The 18,329-nt window shown below is 54.3% G+C and overlaps 1 long non-coding RNA gene across 2 annotated transcripts; it reads right to left on the bottom strand.

Annotated features, from left to right (window-relative positions):
- Positions 1-3,035: 3,035 nt before the first annotated feature.
- On the bottom strand, positions 3,036-17,885 carry LOC113606510 (uncharacterized). 2 transcript variants are annotated; one of them, XR_003427584.1, is made up of 4 exons: positions 13,390-17,885; positions 7,377-7,614; positions 4,636-5,554; positions 3,036-4,092 (listed from the first exon to the last, which is right to left on the bottom strand). It is a non-coding gene; the product is annotated as an uncharacterized LOC113606510 (long non-coding RNA). The 2 variants fall into 2 exon arrangements; XR_003427585.1 differs by lacking the exon at positions 13,390-17,885 and adding an exon at positions 8,539-8,781.
- Positions 17,886-18,329: the final 444 nt, after the last annotated feature.

Raw genomic sequence — 18,329 nt, 5'->3', positions numbered from 1 at the left:
GTCAGGGAGGTGTTCCGAGAGAGCCCAGACTATGGGGTCCTGGAGGCGACCCGTGACCTCAGCACAGCCGGGTCCATGGGAGGTGGGGGGAGGGGGAGTCCCAATGCAAACCCTGCACTAAGTGGGGCCCTCCCCAGGGGTAGGAGCCCCAGCCTGAGAAGTGGATGGGGCCACATACCTCCCAATAAGAGCAGCCATCTATTCACCTATTTTCAGCCACTCGCACCCTCTGGGCACTCAGAGACCACCTGGGTCGGTGGTCACCTTCCCAGCCGCCCCCAGGAGGCTGGTGTTATCACCGCATATTCTCAGGCCCAGCTGTGTGCTCCATGGGAGCGGGGACTTGGACGGGTCACTTCTGATGCCTAGAACGGTGCTCGGTAAATATTTGTTGGCTGACTGGGGGCAGCATCTCAGGTTCACGGAGGTTAGGCAACCTGCCCGAGGACACACCTCTTGGGAATGTGGGAAAGACACAGGTTAGGAATCCGGGAGCCTTTGATTTTTCCAAAGCCCAGGAACTCTCTCTGCCTCCCTTAAGTAAGCACAAAGAATATGCCCGGGGTTGCCCCTAGGTGGGTCCCCCCTGCAAAGTCAAGAGGTTGGTAACCGCCCCCCCACCCCCACCCCCACACTCAGCACTAGGGTTCTGCTAAAAAGGCAAACTAAAAGTGCCTGCTCTGTGACATTTTCCTTCCATGCTTCTTCTCCCCCAAGGCCCCAAGCCTGACAGCTGGATCAGTGTTCTCCCCAAGTCAGGGGCCCCATCCCCTCCTCTGCCTCGGATGCCTGAAACAAATGCCACAGCCCTCTTCCTGGCCCCCGATAAGCTGCTCAGGAATCAGTGTCCAAAAGGCAACTGAGAGTAAATAAACAAAGTCGTTTTTCTTTCCCATTTCCTGGACTTTTGGGGAAAATAACCTAAAGTGACGAGAAAGGGCGAGGCCAGGCATGGGACCACTGAGTAGACAGAGCACGTTAGGAAGCACACCAGAGAGACTACCACCTCTGGAACTGGGAATGTAGACCCAGGCAAGGTCACCTTCCCAGAGCACAAGGTCAGGTGAGGGGACCCAGTAGGGCCTGGCTCCCCAGCGCCTCGCAGGAGGACGAGAGCCCGGGAGACTTTTGGTAGGCTCTTCCCCACCCCACCATCTGCTGGCCTGACAGCCTCGATGGAACCTTGGAACCCAGAGCACACGAAGGCCCCGTCCTAGGCCCAGAAGGCAGCTGTTTAGCCAGGATGTCCAGAGTTTAGAGGGTGCTAACGGAAGGGGCTGCAGGGGGGAAGTGGCTCTCCCTACCCCTTGGAGGTGGAACTCAGAGGCAGAAGACCCCTGACTCCTTTCCCTCGCTGCCCACCCCACCCTTCTTCCTTCCCATAGGTCTCTCCATTTTCAGACCACAGACCGGACCAACCTTCTGGTTTGCAGACAAGTCAAAGTGACTCCCAGAGAAGGAAAGCAACTTACTGGACTTCACACAGCCAGCTAACGGCAACATCAGGACAAGAATCTCTCAGACTGGTCTGCTCACCAGCACTTCTCCCTGTTTTCCCTCCTCATAGCAACCCGTGTTGCAGAAGTCTTTCTGTACTTCTCAGTCCTTTCAGAGGCAGACACCGCTCCTCCAGAGGACTTTGTGGGCGACCCTCTGTCCTGGCCGCCAGAGGAGGGGTGCACCTGGTTCCCAGATTTGCTAAGAAGCGTCCTGCAGGGCATAGGGAAAATTCTTTGCGGCTTGAGCCACAAAGGGGGTTAAGCACAGGGGGTTAAGCCCAGCTGGGGGTCCCTGGCCAACAGAAAGGGAGGAGATGGAGCTCCCCAGACCGTGGGCCCTATTACCGTGCTTCAAGCGCTGTAGGAATCCACCCCCAAGAGGTCCTTATCCTCTCCCCGGTGGTGCTGTCTTTCGGCAGGCCTCCTGATGAGTTAGAGCCAGGAACGGGAACTCTGAGGCTTGCTCTGGGGGAGGGAAGGAAGGAGGCCACAGACAGGGGAGCTGGAGATGGAAAGTAAGCGGGCACGTGTGTCCTAGTCTAAGGATGTTTGGGAGGGGGAACCGCCGGAGTACCAGGCAGAGAGAGAGAGAGAGGGCAGAGTCAGATAGCCACAGAGGGAGTCTAAGCAGAGACAGAAGCCTGCGGGGTGGGGGACAATGTGCACAGGGGCGGACCGGGAAGACCGAGGCCGAGGTGGGAAGAACCCGGTCCCGGGCGCACCTTCCCGCGCCGCGTCCCGCCCCCTCCGGATCCGGCGGCCACCGGGCGAGCGGGCAGGCGGGCGCGTCGTTCTGGAGGCCTGCCTCTGCCAGGAAGAGTCACTTCCCGGACACCGCGGGAGCCCTGACGGAGCTATGCGAAGAATGTACGCGCGGAGCCTGGCGGGTGGCATCTCCCGGGCCCGCGCCGCCGCCGCCGCCACCGCAGCTGCCCAGCCGAGAGTGAGCGCGGAGGACAGCCCACGCCCCCGACACGCCCCCGACACGCCCCCGCCGCCCGCGGAGCGGTCGCCGTGGCAACGGAATTACAGGCGCAGAGTGCTGTTTATTCTCAGACCAGTGCCAGGAAATTCGGCCGGGAGGCTGCCAGGCGCACCTCCCTGGGGTGGGGGGCGGGAGAGGGAGGATAGAGGATGGACCGGCGCGCCCGGGGCTCCTGGAAGGAGAGAGGGAGGGAGGGAGGGAGGCAGTCCTTCGTCCCTGGGGGTCACTGACCCCTCCGAGGGGAGGCTGCTCAGAAACCCCTGACTCTTTGTCGGCCATGAGTGGATCAAGTTTTCCCAGGGGAGCCGAGATCCCCCCTCCAGGCCGGCAGCCCCTCCCCCCCAGACCATTGTCCTTGGAGTCCCTCAACCCCTGCCTGTCAGTCATTCATTCACTCATTCATTCATTCACTCAGCGAGTACCCATTAACACATCCTGTGTGTCAGGGGATTGAGTGTGAACAAGACAAGGCCCTGCTACTCCTGCTCTCCAGATATTTAGTGGAAGTGACAGACACTAGTTAAAATGTAAATAAAATAAACAGTCTGATATTTGTGCCGCAAAGACTCATCTTTAAGTCACATTTCCAGTACCTCGAACATCCACAGTCCTGTCTCATCCTCAGGTACGGTGACCAGCTTGTCCTGGGTTAGTAGCCCTGAATGTCCAGGGCATTTGATCACCCTTCCCTCGGGTCACACATCCATTTCAGTGATAGTGAAAGTGAGACTTGGATTACAAGGGCAGTTATTCCAGAGTCATGGAGCTCATTAGAGAGAGCCGGAGGTCCTACCTGAGAAAACAGGGCTTTTTTTGGCTCAACCCTTCTCACCTCCCAGAGCTGCCTCCCTCCCAAGGCTCATGAAAGCCAAAGAACCACCTGCGGCTAGTCCCCAGGGAGTGGCTGAAATTGCAGATTCCCGGACTCCAAGCTCAGCTTTTCTGAATCAGAAGCCCCTAGGAGAGTGGGGAATCTCAATACGCAACACCTCCTCAGGTGACTCTGAGACCACTCGCTTCCTTTGGGGAAGACAAGCCTGGATCCTCCTCACTTCCCAGGAAAGGGAATATCCTCCTTGAAACTTGACTAAGCCAGAGCTGGGAAATTAGCAGGGAGGGAAGGCCCAGGATCACTGCCCGCACTGGGGCAAGTGCAGACAAGTGCAGCCCTTCCCTCTGCTGGGCTCCAGCCCCTGGGCCCCAGCCTGAGGATGGCAGGGGGAGGAGGACGGTGCTCCTTCCCCCAGTGCTGAGCCCTCCCAGCTGTGCTGTGCTGGGAACAGGCCAGGCATTTGTGAAACCCTGGGTTAGCCTGACCCACTGTCATGAGGACTGCCTGTGGAAGCTGGCGCAGGGAGGGGGATGGAGGGCTGTTCCCAGAAGTGGGGAGAACTCTGGACTTCCCACTCCTGAGTGCTCCGGATTGCAGCACAGCCTTAAGCAACAGCAGTGGCCTGGAAGGCTGCATTGCAGAGAGAATCAGAGGCCCCCGGCTCTCATCTGAAGCCAGGGCTCTGAATACTAAAACTGCGCGCTCTCCTCGTAAATACGATCACAGCTGCTATTCGTTGTAATAATCAGGCCCAGCCTTAGAGAAAGGTGGAAAACCTAGACTTAAAAGAACAAACGATGCAAGTTCGTTATTTACATTACACAATAAAATGTTTCCTCTCTTTCACCTCGCCTCCCCCAAATCTTCTTTTCATACAGAAAATGCTATTTGGTATCCATAATGTATAGGATGATGAAGGTATAGACATGAAACATAAAACCCACGAGGGGGGCTTCCCTGGTGGCGCAGTGGTTGAGAGTCCGACTGAGGATGCAGGGAACACGGGTTCGTGCCCTGGTGTGGGAAGATCCCACATGCCGCGGAGCGGCTGGGCCCGTGAGCCATGGCCGCTGAGCCTGCGCGTCCGGAGCCTGTGCTCCGCAATGGGAGAGCCCACCCACAACAGTGAGAGGCTTGCATACCGCAGAACAAACAAACAAACAAACAAACAAAAAACAGGAGGCTGATGTGATGTGTACACAACCACAGGGGGCGCTATTCACAGTATGAGCTTTGTGGGTGGGGGTCCCACGAAGTTGTGTGATGGGGGCTGCAGCGTTTCTGAGCTTTAGGGTGAATTATTAGTACCTGATGCTTACCTGCCCAGTGCCCCAGGTGATATCAATGCAGGTGGGAGCCCTGTTCTGGGCACTGTGACCAATGCTGGAGAGATCATTGCCAACCAGGAAACATTCAGACTTCAAGAGACTTAGTCTGAAAGGGGAACCAGACGTGAAAACCAATAAGTATCCTAAAAAGGAATGAGTATAAAAATAAAATGGTATACAGGGTACATCTGGAGGCCCCCAGGAGGAAATGACCTACAGTGGTTTCCCAGAAGAGGTGACTCTGGTGATGGGAAACAGCAGGTGTTCCCTTGGCAGGCGTGGGACAGCGGGGCATTCTAATGATCAGAAACAGGGAGATGGCCAAAAAAGGGAAAAGAAGGCTTTGGGGAACTTCAAGAAGTTTGGTGTGTCCCCATCAGGCACTTCCATGCCAGGCTCATCTTCTAAACATACTGGTTTCATCCTCACGTCACGCACACAGCCCTTCCCCGTAGGATGCACACTGGTTCCCGCGGCACTTTCCTCTAAGCCGCTTCCAATACATTCAGACTCTCACCCTAGAGGAAAGCTCATTGTCTTCAACTCGCCCACCCGCTCCACCCCACACTGGGAGACTTACTTCCTCCCATCAAGGTGGTCTCCTTACCTGCCCACCATAGGCTTCACACCTGTGCTCACCTGTGAGCCCGTTTCACATTGGGGTTATCCCACCAGCCCAGACAGCCCTTCTCCCTCTTCCAATTCTGCCTCTCGTTGGTGGTTGCCAGTTTCCTCCAGGCTGGACTATGAACTCTCTGAAGGAAGAACTCTCTTATTCATTCCTTCGATGATAACTTATTGAATGCCTACTCTGCACCAGGCACTGGATCTTCCAGTTTTTTACATTCATCACAAAATCCGGCAGAGTCGGTGGCGCCCAATGGAAACCCACCAAATGCTTGACCCCTGACTGTACAAAAGAAAGAAATGTCTTTAAATAAAGGGGTTTCTGGAGTCGTTAAAATATGATTTAAATCGTTTACAACTTTTACTTCGGGAAGCAAATAGGCATCTTTTCTTTTTTTTTTTTTGCGGTACGCGGGCCTCTCACTGTCGTGGCCTCTCCCGTTGCGGAGCACAGGCTCCGGACGCGCAGCCCCAGCGGCCATGGCTCACAGGCCCAGCCACTCCGCGGCACGTGGGATCTTCCTGGACTGGGGCACGAACCCGCGTCCCCTGCATCGGCAGGCGGACCCTCAACCACTGCGCCACCAAGGAAGCCCCGGCATCTTTTATTTTTAATACATTGTGTTGGCATGAATAGCACTTTTGTTTTTTTCAGAACACATCCTAATATATTATCTCGCTCTTCCCTCCTTATATAACTCAGAGGTAAGTGAGGCAGCTCAAATGAAATATGTTGCGTTTTCCAGATGAGCAAACTAAGGTGTCAAGAGATTTAGGCGTGCCTCAAGTCACACAGACGGTTAGTGGAAGGAGTAGACTTAGAACACTGATCGCCTGCCCTTTCTACCACTACCTGCACCTGTGTGTGTGAGTCCCCACCATCCAGGACCTCCATTTAGCAGCTACTGTGAAAGCTCCCCAAGGGACCCAAATGGCAGCTGGATCCACACCTGGCTTTTATCAGAGACCAGTCAGCCCTGGGGGACAGTCCTGGGGCTGCCATTCCATCCATAGAGACTTTGAGTGGTTGCAGGGAACACCAGGGTCATCCCATCTCCCAGCGTCTGGGAGCCTCAGACGTTCAGGGCTGGTGTCCCAATGGACACAGAATTGCCAAGGAAACTCCAGTGAGACCTCTGGCCAACCAAATGTGCAGAGTTTTGCGTAAAGCCTCAGAGAACCCCAATATCACTCTAAACTATTCCTTCTGGAAGCCAGGGGAGGGATGAGATGACCTCTATATCCCCTTCTGTAATACAATTCTATGAAAAGGAGGCTGGAGGGAAAGGAGCCAGCTTGGGAGGGAGGCAGGCTGGCTTTTGAGCGTGGTCCCCTAGCCATTCGCTGCCCTTTTCAGTGTTCCTTGGCACCTGGTGAAAGTAGGCAAGGGGGTCTGGCGGGAAGGCCACCCAGAAGCTATTCAGAGACCAGCCGGCATTGCCCAATCAGGGGGTGGGGACAGTCAATGGAATACTGCCCTACACACTGGGGTTTCCCCACTGGACTCCTCAGGCCATCACTCCAGGGGTTGGCTGGAAACTCAGCAAGGACCCTGACCAGGCTCTGGCCAGAGCCCTGGAGTGGAGGGGAGGAGCCTGCAGGCATCCTGCCAGGCCTCTCCAGCCTTAGAGAAGGAGCTGAGAAGGTCAGCCAAGGGGCCCAGCTGCAACAAGAGACCTTGTGCCCACACCAGGGTAAGGACTGAGCTGGTCCATCCTGAGTGGGGGAGGGGAGGGGCCTCAACCCTGGCAGAATATATAAGGCCCTGGGACCATCAGGCCGGACTTCGTCACTGGTAGGAGAGACATCTGGAGAGGAAGCAATTAAAAGGGCCAGAAAACCGGTAGAGGCTGCAGGCCCCCGGGAGAAAGATGGAGAAATGGCCAGAGATGCCTGGAGGACTTCCTGGATGTGCCCGGGCTGGGCACGTTGCTGCGTGCACAGGCCGCTCAGCACATTTTGAGCTCCGTCTGTAAACGCAACGCCCAGTACCGTCCCTCCGACGTGCGCTGTAGATGAGCTTTCCATGGGGTGATGCGTGATGATGAATCACCCCAGTCTAGCTTCCCACTGTGAGCAACACAGTTAACTGGCAGAACACTGACCAGGATTCAGCGGCGAGGTGATGGCAGGGGTCCGAGCTTTCCTCTGGGAGGAGAAAGCTGTCCTGATCCAGGATCACAGGTGTTCTTGGCCTTGGAGGGAGGATTCGAGCAACTGAGTCAGCCTGCCCAGGACTCTGCTCTCTGGTCTCAGCGGCCCTCCCTGCTGGTCTCTGGAGGGTTCAGTGGGAAACAGACAAGGACTGCATGAGAATGCTGTTGGCCTTGGTCTCCCCCTGGCCTGTGGAGTAAGAATAAAGAAAGATTCACCGTCCCATAGGCCCTCTTGTTGGCCCCGACCCTGCAGGGAAAGAACCTTCACCCACATATTTTATTTATTTCACATACTTTCGTGGCCTGCTTCTGACGCGTCAAGCACTATTCTAAGCACGTGGACGGTAGGAACGCATTTAATTCTCCAGCAACTCCATGAGTTAGTTCCTATTATTGTCCCCGTTTTTATAGTGGAGGGAACTACAGAACAGGGATGTAACGTGACGTGCCTAAGGTCACACAGCTAACCAGGAGCAGAGCTGGGTCCAAACCCAGGCAGTTGGGCTGCAGCATCCCTGCCCATGGCCAGCATGTGCCAACCCTTCCGAGACACCGGACATGGGCACAGGAGCCCCGGACCGGCAGAGGGCAGAGCGCCGCTGTGTGGCAGGAAAGCTGGGTGTGTGTCCCAGATCACTGCTTCCTGGCAAATGACCTTAGGCGGGTACTTAACAGTCTAGCCGTGGTTCTTAATCTATACACAGGGATCTCAACAAAACCCACTTCATGGATTGTCATGAGGTAGGGACAAGACCATGTCACAGGTTTAGTATTATTAGCAGGGTCTCCCTGGGACCAGCAAGATTCAAAATGACCTCCCACATTCACCCCCATCCAACCCCCCACACCCCCGCTATGAGGAAAGTGGAGCCCGGCAAGGCTTGGCCACCATTTCCTGTCCCGGGTGGGAGGAGGATGCTTAGGAAGTGTTCCTTCCTGTCTCCTCCTTGGTTTCATCCAAGCCTTTCCTTTCTGTGCCTGCTGCATTTCCTTCTTGTTTTCCACAACTGCCCTCTGTTTGACATTTGGTGCTCGTATGAGTTTCCTGGGGCTGCTATAACAAAGGTCCACAAACTAGGGGGTTTAAAACAACAGAAACAGATTTTCTCACCGTCCTGGAGGACAGAAGTCCCAAATCAAGATATGAGCAAGGGCCATGTGCCCCCTGAAGTCTCTAGGGGAGGATCCTTCCCTGCCTCTCCCCAGCATTTGCTGATCACCAGCAATCCTTAGCGTTCCTTGCCTTACAGACACATCACTCCAGTTTTCGCCTCCGTCTTCACATGGCTGTCTTCCCCGTGTGCCTATGTCTAACTCTCCCTCTTCTTGTATCCAGTCATTGGATTAGGGCCCAAACAAATCTAGTATGACTTCATCTTTAACTACATCTGCAAAGACCCTATTTCCAAATAAGGGCACATGCACAGACTCCACATGGACATGAATTTGGGGTATACTATTCAACCCTGTACTGCTGGTTGGTCCTGCAGGATCTAAAATGAAGAACATTTTTTTTTCTTTCCTTGCATTTTCCAGGAAGAGCCTAACAAATGTGTCTTTCTTTGCTCTTGGGCAGAGGAACAGGAGGAAGGCCACTTTATACTCCATCCAAGACACCTTGAGCAAAGGACAGGCTTCAAAGGCGCCCAGGGATGGGCCCAGCAGATGGCCTGGCCAAGGGCAGGCCTGAGAGGCAGTCTGCACAGCCGAGGGCAGTGCCTCCTGGGGAGGAGGGAGCATGCGTCTGTAGCCTGCTTGGCATGGCCTGGTCCTCTACAGACATCGCCTCTTTTAGCTGCAGGGATGCTTCCTACGTTTCTCTGGTGAAGAGCTTCAGTATTAGCAACCTCAGGTGATGCTACACACAAGAAAGAGCATCCTCTAGAAAGCTTATTCTGAGCTTCCATGTGCAAAAGACAGGGGAAGGTGAAGCCTCGGGGCCGGGCATGGGAAATCTGCCAGTGCCACCGTTCCTTGGCAATGTCACCTAGGGAAGAGTCCAGGGGATGCCCAACGGCCAGCTCTTTGCAAAGCCCTGGGTTATCTGATGGTGAAGTGGACACAGGAGCGCGGCAGCCTCCACCCCTCAGATGTTCCAGACGACCAGGTTACGGAGAGCTGGGGATATGAAGTTAAGGGACTTTCATCTGCATCTTTCATCCCTGCATCGACATCATCATCAGAGAGGAAGCGTGATGAAGGAAGCTCCAGGTGGTCTGTTAGAGCTGAAAGGAGAGTTCTCAGGTCCTCCCCTCAACCGGGGCCTGCAGCCCCTTCTCTCCGCCCCCTCGGCCCCTCACCTACAGCTGGAGACTCTGGACAAATCTCTGGCCCTGAGAGGCTTTCTGGGGCGTCCAATTCTGTCTGACATCTAGAGCCTGGGAAAGGAGGGAGGGAGGATGCCAAGAAGGCATGGGGTTATGCTTGTACCTGAACTACAGGAAGGGGACCGCCCTACCCCAGCATACCCGCAGCTGCTCTTCCAGGGACAGGAAGTCAGCTGAGTACCCAGCAGACAGCGTGCCTGGGGGGAGGGGTTCAGACACCTGGGCAGTCCGCTGGGCCATCCACTACTCTTCCGGGCCACACTGGTTCCCACACCCAGGAGGCCAGACGGACTGGGGATTAAGAGTCTGGGTTTTCATCCCGGTTCAGTTCGCCTCCTCAAAGTTAGGAGACCAGGGCAGGTCTCTGAATCTGCTCCCCATTTGTTACAATGGGGATAATAACGGTCCCCACTTCCTAGGGTTGTTGTCATAGATCAGTGAGCGAACACCCACGTTGCCCAGGACATAGTGAGTGCTGGGTCAACACTGGCTGCTCTGATGCCCCTGGGAAGGGGCTGAGCCGCGGACCAACTATTTCTTGCAAATAATCTGGCATTTAACTAGTGGCCTGACCTGCTTGGGGGGAGAAATGGCGCCCTCTTGGCAGCCCCACCTGGTTTAGTAACTCTCCTTGGGAAAGCAGTCATGCCTATCTCCACTTCACACACTGCATGAGCTCTCCCTACACCAGGGCCCCTCTCTGGCTGGCCTGCCCAACCACAGGACAATCAGGCTTTTAGCCAGGCAGTTACAGTAAGCCAGGCCCGCCCTTCCTTACAGGGGGTACCACTGCTCCCCGGCCCTGAGCCTCGGTTCCCAGAGAGGAGACAAAGGGGTATCAGGAGCCCCTTACCGGCCTGGTATGCCGGGGTTGGCTCTTAACGCCCCCCCCCCCCCAGGACATGCTGGTTTTTCCAGCGATTTCCAGGGGCCACTTAGTCCTGGCAACCAACCGGTCCAATCTGCAAAGGGCAGCTGAAGCAGCAAGTAATGTTCGGGAGAGGCTGACTCACTTCAGCCAGGCTGGGCCCTCTGTTAATATTCCTGGACCTCAGCCTGGGATTCCTGCAGGTTCCGACAGCAAGTCGAACCATCCTTTTGTATAAGGAGGGTTCCAAGGTAACCCTGAGGGGAAAGGAGGTGGGGAGAGCCCTGGCAAGGGTGTTGATCCCCACGAAGCTCCAGGCCTGGGGGACGGGATGTTGACAAGGAGGACCTAACTGATCCCAGGCCTGATTGAGGAGGGAGGGCGGGAGAAGGGAAAGAGGACCCCATCTACAGTGCACAGGGCACATTACATAATTATTCTATTTTAATCACAACCACCCTGTATGGTAGATATGACTAATCGCTGGTTAATAGATAAGGAAACTGAGGCTGGGAGAGGTTGAGGAGGTTAGCGGGCGGGTGGAGGTCGGTGAGGGGTGGTGGCTGCATGGGCAAAGAGTGAGGTCAGGCACCTTTTAAACTCTCAGCCTCAGGGCCCAAGGAGGGTAACAGCGGGCAGCCTGTGCTAGTCCCCCACCTCGCCCCGCGAGGCGCACCTCTCGGTGGGCAGGGCAGGCACAGAGCCTCCTCAGGTCACCCTGGTCCAAGACTGCATCTGACTGGGACACCGCGGGGGCGGGGGGCGGGCTCGGATTGGGGTGTCCCTGGAGGCGAGTCCTTGCCACCCTTCCCCCGCCGGCGGGATCTCCCGACTCCCCTGCCCGGGCAGGGCCCCGCGCCAGGACCCGGACCAGGACCGGACCGGGACCTCGGTCCGGGCGCGCCTCGGTTTCACCCACCCCACCCCCCTTCCCGGTGCGTGCCCATGGCAACCGCTCCTCTCCGGGCCACGTTTAAAGGGGAAGTGTACACACACGCACATGCCCCATCGCGCCGCCAGCTGCGGATTCCTCAGCCCTTCCATCAGCGCGGCCGGCCCCCGACGACGGGCTTCCTCGCGGACTGTGAGGTCAGCGCCCCGCCCCGCCACCCAGCGGCTGGCCCGCGCCCGGCATCCCGGCCCCCGGTCCCCGATCCCTGCCGCGCACCCTGGTGCCCGTTCCCCGGCGCGTCCCCGAGCTGGGGCGGTCCCTCGCGCCCACCGCCTGCCGCCCCCGGGCCTCCAGGCCGAGCCCTATTTCGGGCGCTGGCGCCGCGGGCCGGGGCAGCCCTGCCCGGAAGGGAGGCTATTCTGGGCCGGGCAGCCCGAGCAGCTGCGGCCCCAGGGCTTCCCGGCAGGGTGCGCGCCCGGGACAGAGGGCACGCTGGGGCAGGGCTCCCCTCCCTCCCCACCGCCCCACCTTCCTCCCAGGCCGCGCCCAGTTCCCTCCTCTATTTTGGCCAGACCCAGGTCCTTCCCTAGGCCGGGAACATTCTCTGGTGCCAGGTCACTGAGAGAATGTCCAGAGCCTTGTGGCCACGGTGCTCCCTCATCCAGTGCCCACCACGCAGGTGCTGGCGCCTGAGCCTCTCCGCCCCTCTGCTCCCATCTCTCGGTCTGGGGTGGTCTTCCCAGCACCCTGTGCTTGCCTGGGCACAGCCAGTGTCCCCCTGTGTCCCATTTGCCCATCACCCCACGTGACCATATGGTTCAGTGTTGAATTCCCAGTGCCCAGCACAAGGATGGGTGCCCCCCAAATGGTCATTAAATGAAAGTTGTTAAACTGTCACATTGAGGACACCAAACTCCAGCCCCTTGGGATCTTTTTACATCCTATCCAGCTAACCCGTCTGATGAGCATATGCTCCAGCTGGCCCCTGGATCCCTTCCCCCACCAGAGGGAGTGGCCACTTCCATGGGTAGCCTGGGCTTGGTGGGTGAAGCTTTGAGCATCTGCACATGTGGCCCTGGTCCCCTTGGGTCTACTCTGTAACCTTAGGACCCATTGCTGGACTCATCAGGGCCACGCTCTTCCATCTGTGAACCAAGATAAGAATACTTGTGGCCTATCCCACACCATGGTTATAAGGAGACAAAATATATGCGACACCATCAGACTGCAAGTCACATTCATTATCTATCCTAACCTAAATCCCATCTGAGCACACTCAGGGAAGGGAAGAGGAGGGAAACTAACATTGCCAAATTCTCTGCTAGGTGCTTTATTATTTTTTTAATTTTTTAGGTGTTTTAAATATGTCATGTTTAGCAAAGCACTAATCAAACTTTGTCAGCAGAAGCCACTTGGATCTTGTCAAAATGCGGAGGCCCTGAGATGCTGCATTTCTAACCAGCCCCAGGTGGTCTTCATCCCACCAGCACCGTGTGCACCACGTTAGAAGAAGGGAGGGGGAATCCACACAGCGGTCCACACAGCGGTCCTCCTGGTGTTCAGATGAAGCATTGGAGGTTTAAAGAGATTAAGTGGCTTGCTTCAGTAATGAGGCCAGCGCCCAGGCCCAGCTGGCCCACAGAATGTCCTCTGCCCCTCGAGCCTTAGCTTCTGGGTCCTCAGATGACCCACTTTTAGCCCCAGACTTTTTCCCCCTGCAGTTTATGCCCCGCAGCTTTTCCTTCAAATTATCACACTAATACCTGTGAGTAAAACACGTGTACCAAATGTATACTTAAACTCAATGAAAATAAATAAAAAATCAATTGTATGTTAATAAAAAATAAAACATCGCCACGCCCCAATTCCTCTCACCTCACTCCCCAGAAGAAGAAATACGGTCTACAGGACTTCCCTGGAGGTCCAGTGGTTAAGACTCCGCGCTTGCAACGCAGGGGGCACGGGTTCAGTTTCTGGTCGGGGAACTAAGATCCCACATGCTGCGTGGCGTGGCCAGAAAATAAAGTAAAATAAAAGTCATCTTGAAAAAAAAGAAAAGGAATATGGTCTACAGTTTACTGCCAGTGCTTTATGCTGCCATCTCATGTTTACACCTTGGGTTGGCCGGGGTTAACACTGTGGGATATGGGTAAAAGGTCAGGCCAAAAGCCACCAGACCTAGGATGGAAATCATGTGTGAGACAGAGAGAGAGAGAGAGAGAGAGAGAGCGAGCGAGGGAAGAAAGTGTGGTTCAAATATGGGCCCAGGAAGAGTCAGGAAAGCACTTTCTCCCCAGGGCCCTTTACTTCCATCTTTCAGGGCAAGCTGGAACAGGTGAGGGAAACCCAGCTACATGGGCACCCTGGCTCATGAATAAGTAACCCACCGGATGCTTTGACTCACTCGTCAATAGACAGTTGACTTCCTGACAGAGAGGCTAGCGCCCTCACACTGACACGTGTAAGTGAACGGGTAATCAATTGACAATTAATTACAAGTGGAAGTTACTGGGAATCCAGAACTGCTCGTTCAAAACTCCGTGGGGAAGGAAGGCCGCGTTTTCCAGATGTGCATCTGTGTCAAAGGCCAGAGCTGCAGCGGAAATACTCCCAGTGGTGTCCTAGTTTCCTGAAAAATAGCATTTGCCCAGTCTTGAGGGGGCTTACTGTCCGGGGGGGCAGTGGCCCTGGGGCCAGAGTGTGTGGGAACTTGGCTGGCAAGGTCAGGTCCTGGTCCCACCAGCCACTCACTGCCAGTGAGGGTGCGGACACCTTGCAGAGGGCCCTGGATCCCTGGCCTGATACTTGGTAGGTGCTCAAGGTGGGGGAGGGGGAGGGGGGTTACTCCTTTGCCCCTCCTTTCACCTGCTCAGCCCCACTGGGTGCCCCAAATCTATTCCTCAATTCTGGGGCTGAGAAGAGGCTTACAAGTCTAGTTTCCTTTCAAGACAAACATTTCCTCAGACTTGGGTAACTGGGGAGAAGTCACAGGTCTCATTTCTGAGAGGGAAGGAGGCCCACACCACGGGGGCAGGGCTGGGTGAGACGGGGAGAGAGGACTGGGAAATCGCACGGCTCTCACTTCTGCTTTGCGGGTTATGGGCGCTGAGCTGCCCATAGCCCTCTCCTCTCAGAACTTCCTCTGAAGAGCCCACTGGTCATTTGCATATGTCTCATTGAAATTCCCGATCAGAGCTCACCGTCTCCTCCCCTCAGCCCCCAGAGGGTAGCTGGAACTTCACTGGGGAACCAAAGACTGGGGACAAGTGGCCGTGGGACAGCGCTGATAGCCCCAAACCTTCCCCGGCTGATTCACCCTTATTCAGTAGACGGACCATTTTTCCTAGAATGTTGCAACAGGGGTATTAGGGTTTTTCCAGAACTTTCCACCCTCGATGACCCAACTCTGAGCCCCTCAAGTGGAACTCAAGATGACTCTCACTGGCAAGGGTTGGGCACTTGCCCTCTGACCTTGGTGTCCCCTCCGTTTTATGCTTTTCTCACGGAGCAGAGCTCAAGTCTCCTGAGGACGGCCTCATTGTGCATCCAGCCATGCACACAGCAGGCTCTTGGCCTGTGTTTTGCTTTCTTAATACATATTTGTTTAATGGATGGGATGACTGGAAATTACTTACCCCTGATGAAGAAACGGGAAAGCAACACCGCTTTAAAATTCTTTAAAACACAAAACTATCCTGATTTTACCCAATTCATCTTTTTGCTCCTTCATTTTAGGTTGTAAGCTCTCCAATTCCAAACCTAAGTTCTTAGTCATTAGATTCTAAGCTCTTTGAGGGCAAGGCCAATTCTCATCTATCTTTTCTCTCCCCAATCCCCGGTTCATAGTCACATAGTCGGTGCCCAGTAGATTTTGTTATATTGGATCACGTTGCCTTTCTTAGCCATTATTTAGAAAGGCAACCCCTTATAGAGCCAGACATAGCATCAACAGTTAATCTTGGGCTGAGTTGACGGATCACAGTGGCGGTGGGGATGATGATGGTCCTTATTCCAGTCAAGAGGCTGACGTTTGAGCTCCAGGAAAGGAATTCTCCTTCTTTCTTTCTTTTTTTTTTTTTTAATATTTATTTGGCTGCGCCGGGTCTCAGCTGCGGCATGCAGGATCTTCATCGCAGCATGAAGGATCCTTAGTTACGCCATGCAGGCGGGATCTAGTTCCCTGACCAGGGATCAAACTCGGGCCCCCTGCATTGGGAGAGTGGAGTCTCAACCTCTGGACCACCAGGGAAGTCCCCAGGAAAGGAATTTCATTGTGGGGGGGTCACTTGCAGGTGATTTCCTATGGGTTAATGACAGCTAAGGGGAGAGACACTGGGATTTGTCAGATGGGTTCCCTAGACGTTAGGGGACGTTTTTCCAAAAAGTTCAGGGAAACTCTGGCCCAAAAAAAGCTATAGGCCCTAGGAGTGAAAATGGGTCAAGGAAAATCATGAAGTAGGAAAAAAAATCCACAGATCAGACGATCTAATCGCAAGTGAGCTCTATGAGAAAAGAGTGCTGGTGGCTGGGGTACGAAAGAAAACACTTCTAGGGACTTGCCTGGAGGTCCAGTGATTAGGGACTTGGAGCTTTTCACCGCCGGGGCCCGGGGTTCAATCCCTGGTCGGGGAACTAGCCGCATGGCGAGGCCAAAAAAAAACACACTTCTAGGGAATTGAGGTCATATTTCAAAAAGATGAGGAGAGAAGGGAGGAAGGGAAGGAGGGAGGGCTCTTCACCAACAGTGTTCCCTCAGGGGCAGACCCAGTCCTTAGGGGAGAAGACTGAACTGTGTCCATTAAAGGAAGAGGAGAGAGAAAACTGCCTGATTGAGCACCTACCGTGTCCTGGCCCACCCCCAAACTCTGTCAGTCTCACCCAAGCCCTAAAGAGCAGAGGCTTGGGTATCTTTCTCACGAGGGAGCCACGCAAGGCAGCCACAACCTCACCCCTTCCCCAGATGGCCTCCCAAGGCCATGCGGACCTGCTCCAAGCTTACCTGCTTCTCAATCAAATTCAGAAAGAAAGGAGGGCCAGGGGAGGCTAATAGGGACCTGAAGTCCGAGAGAGGAGAGGAGACCGACCGCGAGAGTGGGCAGGGAGGCTCTGAATCAACTCGTGTCAGCCCAGGGCAAGGCCATCGCCATCCTGGGACCGTGGGGATGGGAGGGGGGAGCTCACAACCCTGGCTGCACTTTCTCTCATCCCTGAGATTGGGCGAGGGACCAGAAGATGGGCAAACCAGGCCCCACTGGGGCAGAAACCAGACTTCGGGAACTAGAAACCAGCGAGTATGATGTTAATCACCAGCAAAACTGTAGAATGAATCATTAAATAAATTCGTTTATTCATGCCCTTAGTCAACAAATATTTACGGAGTGTGTCTAAGTGCAAGCTACTGTGTTAGGCATTAAATTGGGGTGGACTGTTCCCTAAAGGATCTTAGCGGCTACAAGCAGGGAGAAGACGGTGTATAATTTTTGTAATGGAAATAGGTTCACATGAGAAGTATAGATAAACACTGTGGGGATTCAGAGGATACTTAGAAAAGGCAGAGTATAAGACCTGAACTTGTTTCAGGGAAGGAACAAGACACGTTCATAACAGGTTTATGTAGCAAGGTTTATAAAGGCAAAAAAATTGGAATCCAGTAATGTAGGGTCTGTTGAATAGGTGTCCTGATAATGGAATACTACACAGCCAATCAAAATAGTTTAGCTGTACACTTATTCATATGTGAAGATATTCACAAAACATTAGTAAGTTAAAGAAGCAGATAAAAGAGTATTTAGGTATGATGGCATTTTTATGAATTTTTTGGCATACATACGTCTAGACGTTTTTAGAAACTTGTAGAAATATATACCGAAATGTTTGAGAGATTTGGAATGCTTTACAATTCTTTTTCATCTATCTGGAAATGATAATAAAATGAATACTGACTACCCTTTTTTCAAGGATAAAAAAAAAATTGTAACTTACTATTAGCAACTCAGGCCAAATAAGTCCTTTCTTCTTTGACAGGACTGTCAGATCATAGAAATACTATGGATAGGGAATTCCCTGTTCCCTGGCAATTCAGGACTCCACGCTTCCACTGCAGGGGGCCCGTGTTCGATCCCTGGTCGGGGAACTAAGATTCCGCAAGCCGTGCAGCTCGGCCAAAAAGCAAATTGCTATGGATATAGAATACCTTGATTCCATTAGAACATTCGGCTTTCTGTGATCGCCTTATGGAAGACATTGAAAAAGTTAGCCTTGAAGATAGCATGGTTAGGTTGTAGCAGGTAGAAAGAATTACTAAAAACAAAACAAAAAGCATAGAACTTCCCTGGTGGGCCAGTGGTTGAGAGTCCGCCTGCCGATGCAGGGGACGCGGGTTCGTGCCCCGGTCCGGGAAGATCCCACATGCTGCAGAGCGGCTGGGCCCGTGAGCCATGGCCGCTCGGCCTGCGCGTCCGGAGCCTGTGTTCCGCAGCGGGACAGGCCACAACAGTGAGAGGCCCGCGTACCGCAAAAAAAAAAAAAAAAGAAGAAGAAGAAACCAACAACAAAAAAAAAAAAAGAAAAAAAAAGGGAAGGAAGGAAAAACGGAACAGAGTGGGAAATCAAAGGAGAGAAAGAGAAGCAAAGGTGAACACACAGGAGAGGGACAGTCGGGAACAGGGGTAAGAGGAACAGGCGCAGGGTCGGTGTGGGTGGGGCTTGGGGCCAAGGACTGGTGCTGGGCCTGTCACCCTCCATCAGACACTCAGTCTGCCTGAAGCCATGCCTGAGCACTCGACGTGTCAGGGACTGCGGAGCGCTGGGAGGCT

Source organism: Aethalodelphis obliquidens, unplaced genomic scaffold, assembly GCF_003676395.1.
Source record: "Aethalodelphis obliquidens isolate GAN/ISIS:26980383/991018 unplaced genomic scaffold, ASM367639v1 scaffold44, whole genome shotgun sequence".
In the NCBI taxonomy this organism is placed as follows: domain Eukaryota; kingdom Metazoa; phylum Chordata; class Mammalia; order Artiodactyla; family Delphinidae; genus Aethalodelphis; species Aethalodelphis obliquidens.
The sequence above is the reverse complement of the archived record's forward strand: the minus strand, read 5'-3'. Positions and strand labels throughout refer to the sequence as shown.